The sequence below is a fragment of the Chelonoidis abingdonii genome, chromosome 4 (assembly GCF_003597395.2).
Source record: "Chelonoidis abingdonii isolate Lonesome George chromosome 4, CheloAbing_2.0, whole genome shotgun sequence".
Taxonomy (NCBI): Eukaryota; Metazoa; Chordata; order Testudines; family Testudinidae; genus Chelonoidis; species Chelonoidis abingdonii.
The window spans coordinates 53,363,744-53,373,949 of record NC_133772.1 but is presented as its reverse complement, the minus strand read 5'-3'; the positions used below and the strand labels follow the sequence as shown (position 1 = coordinate 53,373,949).

The following is a 10,206-nucleotide window of genomic DNA, read 5'->3' as shown; positions in this document are numbered from 1 at the left end:
TTAAATAATTAAATATGCAAGAGACATTGAAGGAATCTCACATCAGAATAGCTCACAGAACACTAGGTAGGACACATTTGATAAGTAGGCGACCCTGATCAAATCCCTTATCAGGCGAACCGGGGGTGGGGGTATTGAACCAGCCGCTCCTATATCCTGGGTGAGCACCCTAACCGTGTGGGGGGAGGGGTGATGTAAAGTCCTCCCCTGCTGTCTCGTGTGGAGTTAGGTGCACTCTGAACCTAACCCTTTTGCATTGGGCCTGCAGGCATAGGAAGTGGGGAAATACCTAGTTTGAGGGTCCTTCAGGGCTTGGGTGAGAGAGAGATGTCCCAGCACCTGCCTGAGGCAGAATCTTAGGCAGGAAGATTTTTACAACAAAAATTTAGGTGTGTGGGGAATTTAGGCACCTCCACAGTTGGGTGGCAGCTGAGCAGGGGTTTTGCGAATGCCAGTGGTGCCTAATGGTTGTCAAGCACACATGCAGGGATGTTTTACATTAGCTGGTGACTGCTGGATTGTTAAAATATCTCCATGGGCAACATTTAATTAGTACTGCCTTTTAAAATCAAAACAACATGAACATCTTTAGAACTGTTACACTGATATTTTGTTTAAGCAATTGTTTGTCATGTATTGATCGACATTGTGGATCTAATTTTGAAGCCAATAACCTTAGATTAATAAGATCTCAATTTTGTGTAAGTAGGCAATTTGAATCTGTATTATTCTGAAGTATTTTCTGGTTGATTATAAATAATTATTAAAGGTATACAAGCTGTTTTGGTAAGTTCATGGTACTAAAGCTGCTCTCCTTAGTGTGACACTCTCAGCGTGGTCAGGACTGTAAGTCACCTTGTTATCCTCTACCTAAGTGAGAGAGAGACTTGCAAGTGTTAAATTGGCATAGCTGCCTGTCACCCTAGTCTGTTAGCTGCCCAAACAATCTGCTCAGCTTTGCCAGCCTTTACTCCGATTTGTAGGTAATGCTTGGTGTACCCCAGCACCTCAGAAGTGTCTCCCTATAGTGTCCAGCCCATCAGTGGCCACAAATAGTAAATACCAAGTCTACTGTCTCCAAAGAGACACTGTACACACCCACTTGCTTGAGTCAACTGAGGATGCACATTTAATATCACAGCACGAAGATGAATTTATAATAAAAAGAGAATGTTTATTAACAAAGAACAGAGATTAAAAGATGTAGTGAGCAAGGATAAAAACAAATTACAAGTAAAACAAAAAGAATACACTTCTACAAGACTAGAACAAAAGATTAAACACACTCAAGTTATCTATAGCAGTTTCTCACCTAAAACCTTTTCTGCAGAATTTGCTAGTTCCTCTTCAAGTGCTTGCTCATATCCATTCCAAGTAGGTGTGCGCACGCCGCATGCACGTTCGTTGGAAGATTTTTACCCTAGCAACACCCGGCGGGTTGGCTGGGCGCCCCCTGGCGTGGCGCCGCTACGGCACCGAATATATACCCTGCCGACCCGTCTGCTCCTCAGTTCCTTCTTACTGCCTGTGTCGGTCTTTGGAACAGTGGAGCGCGGCTTAGCCTTTCTCCACTTACCTAGCTATTCACCCGTTCTTGTTTTTCTGTATATAGTTGTAGTTTTATAGTTGTTCTTTATACCCTTTAGTTGTTAACATACTTAGTAGTATAGTTTTGAGGGTTGGGGGTTAGCCCCTTCGCCTCTACCGGAGCCCGGGCCCATGCCAGGCTCCCCGGGCTTCAAACAGTGCTCGGCCTGCCGCCAGCCGATGCCACCGGGAGACCCCCCACAACCGCTGCCTGAAGTGCCTGGGGGAATCCCATCTGACTGATAAGTGCCGCATTTGTAAATCATTCAAGCCATGGACGAAGAAGGAGCGGGACTCTTGTTTAAAACAGCTCCTAGTGGAGGCGGCCCTCACCCCTCCAGCCTCGACACCGAGTACCGCACAGCCCGCGACGGGGAGAAGTGCTCCATCAGCACCGGAGAGCGCTGGCACCGTCAAGACGCCCCGGCACCAGCCATCTCCGGCGCAGAAGACGGCCCGGGACCGCTCCCTCCCCACACGGGCCAAACAGACTAAAGCTCCCGCTGCAACTCCTGCACTGCGGTCTGAGCATCAACTCCAGCCGAGTTGCCCGGCACCATCACCTGCCGCAGCGCCGGCTGCATCGGCACCGTTGATTCCGGCCATGGAGGAGCCGTTGAGTCCAGTGCACGACAGCTCCCGGCACCTGCCGCGGTTGAGCTTACCGTTCCCACTACGCCGGAGACCTTCTCAACGGCGAGGGAGCTTATAGCTCTGACAGAGCCTGCCCTGCCTCAACCCCCGGCACCGCCGGTGCGGGTTGTCAGGTCAGTGGGAAAGCCTGCCCTAGTCCACCCACCTTCCTCGGAAGCTACAGGCAGGCACTGCTCCAGATCGAGATCCTGGCACCGTTCCCGATCTCGTCGATCCAGGTCCAGATGCCGCTCACAGTCCCGGTACCCATCACTGCGGTACCGGTCGTACTCGCGGCACCGCTCCAGGCCTTCTTCCCCGGACCGGTACTCGGCACGGTGGTCCGGCCACTGGCACTGCGCCCACGGTAGTCGCTCCTAACACCGAGCTTCCTGCTCCCGGTCGACCTCCCGGCACCGCGCTGGTCGCACATCCCGGTCCCACTCTCGGCACCGGTACAAATCACGGTACCATTCTCCGGTGCGGCATGATATCCGGCACACTGCTTACAGAGGTGCCCCGCACGGACTCTCGGCTCCGCCATGGCCATCGGGGCATCCATCGGGGTCTTCCCACGCTGAGAGCGCTGCCTATGGCGATTTGGCCCCACAGAGCCATGCTCTTCCTGAGGCCCACAGCACGGAACAAGCTCCACAGTGGTCTTTCTGGACGCCCTGGGCATATCACCAGGCCCAGGGCAAGCCCACAGTCAGATCTCGGTCTGCCCCATTGGACCATCGTGCACCGGAGGCCACTATTAGCCGTCCTCCTCCGGCAGATACGGACGTTTCTGCTTTGACGCAGGACCCTCAGCTTCTCCAGGATCCTGACGCTCCCCTGGGGCAGGAGCCACAACAAGACCCACTCGTGCCGGGCCTGTCGTCGTCGTCCTCGCCAGATGAGGCAGTAGCCGGCACGTCGACATCGGGCCCACCTCCGATTGACCTCCGGGCCCACCAAGATCTCAGGCGAGTGGCCTTGAATATCAACCTACCGGTGGAGGAGGTTCCGGAGGTGGAGGACCCGGTCGTGGACATATTGTCCGCAGATGCCCCGACTCGCGTGGCTCTGCCGTTTATAAGGTCGATCCAAGCCAAAGCAGACATCATTTCTCCAGCATCTATCCCGCCTACGGCCAGAGGTGTGGAAAGAAAGTATATGGTACCCTTGAAAGGGTATGAATACCTGTATACCCATCCTACTCCATGCTCTCTGGTCGTACAATCTGTTAATGAGAGAGAGCGCCATGGCCAACAAGCCTCCGCCCCAAAATCGCGGGAGGCTAAACGGATGGATCTGCTGGGTCGTAAGGTCTACTCCACTGGGGGCCTTCAACTGCGGGTGGCTAACCAGCAGGCCCTCCTCAGCAGGTACAATTATAATACCTGGCAGTCAATGGGTAAGTTCACTGAGCTGATCCCGCAGGACTCTCGTCCCGAGTTCCAAAGCCTTCTGGAGGAAGGGAAGAAGGTAGCTCGTACTTCTCTACAGGCCTCTCTCGACGCTGCTGATTCAGTGGCTAGAACTGTAGCCTCCGGGATTGCGATGCGGAGAATATCGTGGTTGCAGGTCTCGGGTCTACCCCCCGAACTGCAACATACTATCCAGGACCTTCCGTTCGAGGGCCAGGGCCTTTTCTCGGAGAAAACGGACCCCAGACTCCAGAGTCTTAAAGACAATCACATTATCATGCGTTCCCCGCAGACCCAACGCAGGTCCTTCCGGGCCCAGCCTCAGCGCCCTTACCCCCCACCTCGGCCTCGACAAGACTTTAATAGGAGGCGTGGTCACGGGAACCGCAGACGGCAGTCCAGTTCGCAAGGGGGCCAAAATAATGGTCCCGCCAAACCATCAGCGGGACCAAAGTCAAACTTTTGAAGGTGCGCCCGAGAGCAGAGTACTAGCCCTTTCCCGGAATCCTCTCCAGTTTTCCAATCGTCTTTCCTCCTTCCTCCCTGCGTGGACCCAGTTGACCTCAGACCATTGGGTCCTACGCACGGTGGAGTTTGGATACCATCTCCAGTTTATTTCGCCCCCCCCCCCATCCACCCTCCCGCCCCGTCCCTCTTCAGGGACCCCTCTCACGAGCAACTCCTCTGGCAGGAGATCCGTACGCTCCTCAAAATCGGAGCTATAGAAGAGGTACCGGAGGTGTTCAAGGGCAGGGGTTTTTACTCCTGATACTTCTTAATCCCCAAACCAAAAGGAGGTCTACGTCCCATCCTGGACCTCCGCGATCTCAATGTCTTCCTAAAGAAGTTGAAGTTCCGTATGGTATCCTTGGGGACCATCATCCCTTCCCTGGATCCCGGAGACTGGTACGCTCCTCTCGACATGAAGGACGCATACTTTCATATCTCCATTTACCCCCCGCACAGACGTTACCTGTGGTTCATGGTACATCGTCAGCACTTCCAATTTACGGTCCTCCCGTTCGGCCTCTCCACTGCCCCACGCGTTTTCACAAAGTGTATGGCTGTAGTGGCCGCCTTCCTCCGTCGTCGGCACATCCGAGTCTTCCCCTACCTAGACGACTGGTTTATCCGCGGGACCTCCGAGACTCAGGTCGCCAGACATGTTGCCATCGTCATGGACCTGTTTGAGCGATTGGGCCTCATGGTCAATATAGACAAGTCCACTCTAGTGCCCACTCAAAGAATTGAATTCATTGGAGCCGTCCTAGACTCCATGCTTGCAACAGCCTACCTCCCGCTACCCCATTTTCGGGCGATAGTCGCTGCCATAGAAAGCCTTCAGACATACCCAACGACAACTGTCCGTACTTGCCTCAGCCTTCTCGGGCAGATGGCGGCGTGCACTTTTGTGACCAAGCACGCCAAGCTTCGCCTTTGTCCCCTTCAAGTCTGGCTGGCCGCTATCTATCGCCCACACAGGGACGCCATAGACATGGTCGTCACGGTTGCTCAGAGTGTCTTAGGCTCCCTGACCTGGTGGCTAACACCGTTTCTGGTGTGTGCAGGCATGCCGTTCCATCAGAGACAACCGTCTGTATCTCTAACAACGGACGCCTCATCTCTTGGCTGGGGGGCGCACATGGGCCACCATCACACACAAGGCCTCTGGTTGGCCCAAGAGCTGTCATTGCACATAAACATTCGGGAGCTACGAGCGGTTCTCCTTGCCTGCCAAGCGTTCCTTCCTCATCTACAAGACCGCTGCGTCCTAGTGCTCACGGACAACACAACCGCGATGCACTATGTAAACAAACAGGGAGGGACTCGTTCTCTCCCCCTTTCAGGAAGCGATCCAAACTGTGGGTATTTTGTATAGCCCACTCTATAGACCTAGTGGCGTCCTTCCTCCCGGGGGCCAGAATACACGCTAGCAGACCAGCTCAGCAGATCCTTCCTCACCCATGAGTGGTCACTTCGCCCAGATGTAGCTCACTCCATCTTCCAAAAGTGGGGTTCCCCACGTAGACCTCTTCGCCTCCCGCAGCAACCTGAAGTGTCTCAGAGATTCTGCTCTTTCCAGGGCCTAGCCCCGGCTCGATATCTGACGCCTTCCTAATGTCTTGGTCGAACTACCTGCTTTACGCCTTCCCACCCTTCCCATTGGTGCACAAGGTTTCTGCTGAAACTTCGCAGGGACGGGGCTCGCCTGATTCTGATCGCCCTGGCGTGGCCCCGGCAACACTGGTACACCACGTTGCTGGACCACTTGATAGCCAGCCTGATTCCCTTGCCCCTCTATCAGGACTGATCACGCAAGACCATGGCAGGCTTCTCCATCCAGACCTGCAATCCCTCCCATCTTATGGCGTGGCTCCTCCTTGGTTAACTCAATCAGAGTTGCGCTGCTCTAACCCGGTGCAGGAGGTACTCCTGGGCAGGCAGGAAACCCTCCACTCGCGCTACATACTTGGCCAAGTGGAAGCGGTTCTCTTGCTGGTGTCAGCGGCAGGATGCAGCACCTACCGCGGCTCCCATACCCATGATACTAGATTACCTCTTGTATCTCAAGCAGCAGGGCCTTGCACTATCGTCCTTGCGAGTACACCTAGCAGCTATCTCCACTTTCCACCCTGGAGAAGGCGCATACTCTGTTTTTCCCACCCTATGGTCTCAAGATTCCTCAAGGGCTGGACAGCCTTTTTCCCCTGGTGCGGATGCCCCGCCCCGACCTGGGACCTGAATTTGGTTCTGACGGGACTTATGGCCCACACCGTTCGAACCTTGGCGACCTGCTCACTCCTATATTTATCATGGAAGACGGCATTCCTGGTGGCCATTACATCGGCTAGGAGAGTCTCAGAGCTTCGTGCTCTGATGGCGGACCCGCCTTACACGAATATCTATAAGGATAAGGTGCAGCTACGCCCGCATCCAGTGTTCTCCCGAAGGTGGTTTCGTCTTTTCACCTCACCAGGACATATTTCTCCTGATTTTCTTCCCCTAAGCCCTACGCATCACGTAGGGAGCAACAGTTGCACTCACTGGACGTCCGCAGGGCGCTAGCTTTCTATATTGACCGCACGAGGCCTTTCCGTAAAATGCCCCAACTCTTTGTGGCGGTGGCGGACCGGATGAAAGGTCAGCCCATCTCTTCCCAGCGGATTTCCTCCTGGGTAACGGCCTGCATCCAAGCTTGGTACGATCTGGCTCACGCCTCTCCGGGTCACGTTACCGCACATTCAACTAGAGCCCAGGCCTCGTCGGCCGCCTTCCTCACTCGAGTTCCTATCCAGGAGATATGTCGAGCAGCTACATGGTCTTTGGTACACGTTTGCTTCCCACTATGCCCTAGTACAACAATCCAGAGGAGATGCAGCCTTTGGCTTGGCCGTCTTGCACTCTGCAGTCTCTCACTCCGACCCCACCGCCTAGGTAAGGCTTGGGATTCACCTACTTGGAATGGGTATGAGCAAGCACTCGAAGAAGAAAAGACGGTTACTCACCTTTGTAACTGTTGTTCTTCGAGATGTGTTGCTCATATCCATTCCACACCCGCCCTCCTTCCCCACTTTCGGAGTAGCCGGCAAGAAGGAACTGAGGAGCGGACGGGTCGGCAGGGGTATATATTCGGTGCCATAGCGGCGCCACGCCAGGGGGCGCCCAGCCGACCCGCCAGGTGTTGCTAGGGTAAAAATCTTCCGACGAACATGCACACGGCGCGCGCACACCTACTTGGAATGGATGTGAGCAACACATCTCGAAGAACAACAGTTACAAAGGTGAGTAACTGTCTTTTTTCAGTCATACCACGATCCAGACTTTCATTGTTGCTTTACATACTATGAGGGGTTTCCTCAGTAAATGGATAACAAAGGGGTTCTTTTTCCTTCCTCTTATAGCCCAGTAACTTTTAAAATGTATCCTTTTGAAGTGCACCCCCAGATAACACTCTCTGCCCTGTTTGTTCTCTGGTGTGTTGGCACCATGCTGAGTTCACATTCCCTTCTCAATCTGTTTTTCCTGTTGACTCTACATGCAAATAGAGCTTCCTTTCTATCAGCTTCACCATGCTGAATTTACATTTGAGACACAAGGTGCTGAGGTAACTTCTTTTATTGGACTAATTTCTGTTGGTGAAAGAGACAAGCTTCCATGCTACACAGAGCCCTTCTTCAGGTCTGGGAAACGTACTTGGAGTGTCACAGCTAAATACAAGGTGGAACAAATTATTCAGCATAAGCAGCTAACACACATTCTGAGACACCATTCAAGGTGAAGTGGCCAGTTAACCCCTCTGCAGTCATAAGACAAAGAAGGTGGCTTAGCGGGTTACAGATTGTTATAAGAAGTCATAAATACGGTGTCTTTATTAGGATCATGGGTTTGGGTTTTTTTCGCATTTAGCAGTTATGAATTTAAGTGCCTGGACTCATCTTTGGAAATTGTTGTGCAGGTTTCCTTTGAAGATGAAGACTGAGAGGTCAGACGTGGAGTGATGGTTTTGTGAGAAGTCCATGGGGCATACAGCGTTTTTGTCCTTTATCATTTTTCTGAGTTCATTCAAAAGTATAGTGATTGTCTGGTTTACCCACATAGTTGTTACTGGAACATTTAGTGCATGGATGAGGTACAGTGGTACACCACATGTGGAGATAGGCATGCATAGGACCCATGGATCCTGACAGCTGTGTGGGGGGGTAATTGGTCATCATTATAGTTGAGCTATACCTGCAGGTTTTGCATCTGTTGTTACAATAGTGCCTGGTGCCTCGGATCTGGTGTGTCCTGGTCTGTGATGAACTTGATGAGGTTGTGGGGTTGTCTGAAGACCAGAAAAAGAGTGTGTGTTTTTCTTTCAGGATGTGGTCCCCATTGAGTGTGTGGTCAGAGGGATTTTGTTGGTCCTGTATTGAAGTGGGTTCTCTTGGGGTTTTTGGGACACATGATGTAATCTCCTTCTCTGGTGTCTGAAGGTAGTTTTAAGTATGTTAAGATGTGTATCCTGGACTTATTCCTCAGACCATATTCTGTGGTATCTGAATGCCTGGCTGTAGATAACAAATTTTTTGGTATGTGTGGGGTGGTTACTTGGACTGTAAAGCTAGGTATTGTGAACTGTGGGTTTTTTGTATAAAATTGTCTGTAGGGTTCCACTGTTGAAGCATGGTGTCCAGGAAGTTGATCCTGGTCCATGAGTGTTCTAAAGAGAATTTGATGGTGGTGATTGTTGAAATTGTAGTAGAAATCTATGAGGGAGATTAGATCATCTGTCCAGAGGATGAAAATATTACATTTACATTTGACAGAGATAACTACCTTCCCTCCTGTCTGGAAGAAAACTTGTTTCTTCCTTTCGTTACAGACTTTAAAACTTAGTATCAGTAGATATACATAATTCCTCACAGAGTGTTAAAACAAACATTGCATGATAATATAAATCATCAGTGTGCTACTGACTTTCATTTGATACCTCACAAGATGCTTTTTGGAAATACTATGAAAGCAATATGTTAGGTGTAGTGAGTTGGTCATGTTGCTGACAGAACTATGAACCCTTCACCAGTTGGCATTGAGAAGCTCCTAGGGTCACACTTGGGTCTTTTTCCATCTTGTATAAAATGCTATATTTGCTTGTAACCATCTCTTCTCTTCTCTTAATCTTCAGCAGGAATTCAGAAATATTCAGCAAATTTCTCTCTTTTTCTGGCAGGCACTCTCTCTTATAGGTCAATGGGGCAAAGTGCACTCAGCTGCTCTTGTCCAGGGCTTGAGCTTGGTGCAGCAATTTTATACAATATCCTAGAAAGCAAAAGAAAAATATTAGTTTATACTTAACTTGGGGCCAGAGGCAAAGTCCACTGAAGTCAATACATTGACTTTAATGGCACCTGGATCAGGCCCTTGATGAATCTTACTGGTAGAGGCTTAAATTTTAAATGCATCGAATGCCAGAGATTTAAAAGAAAATATATTATTATGGATTTGAGAATTTGTATACAATTTTTTTCTGCCCACAAGGGAAGGCAAAGAAAAGTGCACTTTTGGTAAGGCAACTGAGGAGGTCTTTTAATGTCTAGTGAGCAAGTTATTAGCAAACTGTAGTTCTTCCCTGAGTTCAGATTCATAGTACATGTTGCTTATACCCATTATTTTTAACATATAATTTATTACTTAGTTGGGTCCCATCCAAAGCACTAACATAGGAAAAAATATTAGCCTCATTAGTATATCATTAGGAATACTCTAACAAAAACAAGCCTCAGACTTCGTGGTGCTGCAGCTGAATCAGAATCATTGGGTTAGAAGGGATCCCTAGTGAGTCATGTAGTCTGTCCCCTACATGGTGGAAGAATTGATTTCACCATTTCAAGATCATCCCTAAGGGTATGTCTACACTACGGGATTATTCCGATTTTACATAAACCAGTTTTATAAAACAAACAGATTGTATAAAGTCGAGTGCACGTGGCCACACTAAGCACATTAATTCGGCGGTGTGTGTCCATGGTCCGAGGCTAGCGTCGATTTCCGGAGCGTTGCACTGTGGGCAGCTATTCCATAGCTATCCCAT

At 50.6% G+C, this 10,206-nt stretch overlaps 1 long non-coding RNA gene across 1 annotated transcript in view; it reads right to left on the bottom strand.

The window, feature by feature from the left end:
• Nucleotides 1-7,743: 7,743 nt before the first annotated feature.
• LOC116814615 (uncharacterized) overlaps nucleotides 7,744-10,206 on the bottom strand; it is a 12,814-nt gene continuing 10,351 nt past the window's right edge. The window contains exon 3 of the long non-coding RNA XR_004371294.2: nucleotides 7,744-9,434. This is a non-coding gene — a long non-coding RNA (uncharacterized LOC116814615). The remainder of the gene's footprint in view (nucleotides 9,435-10,206) is intronic.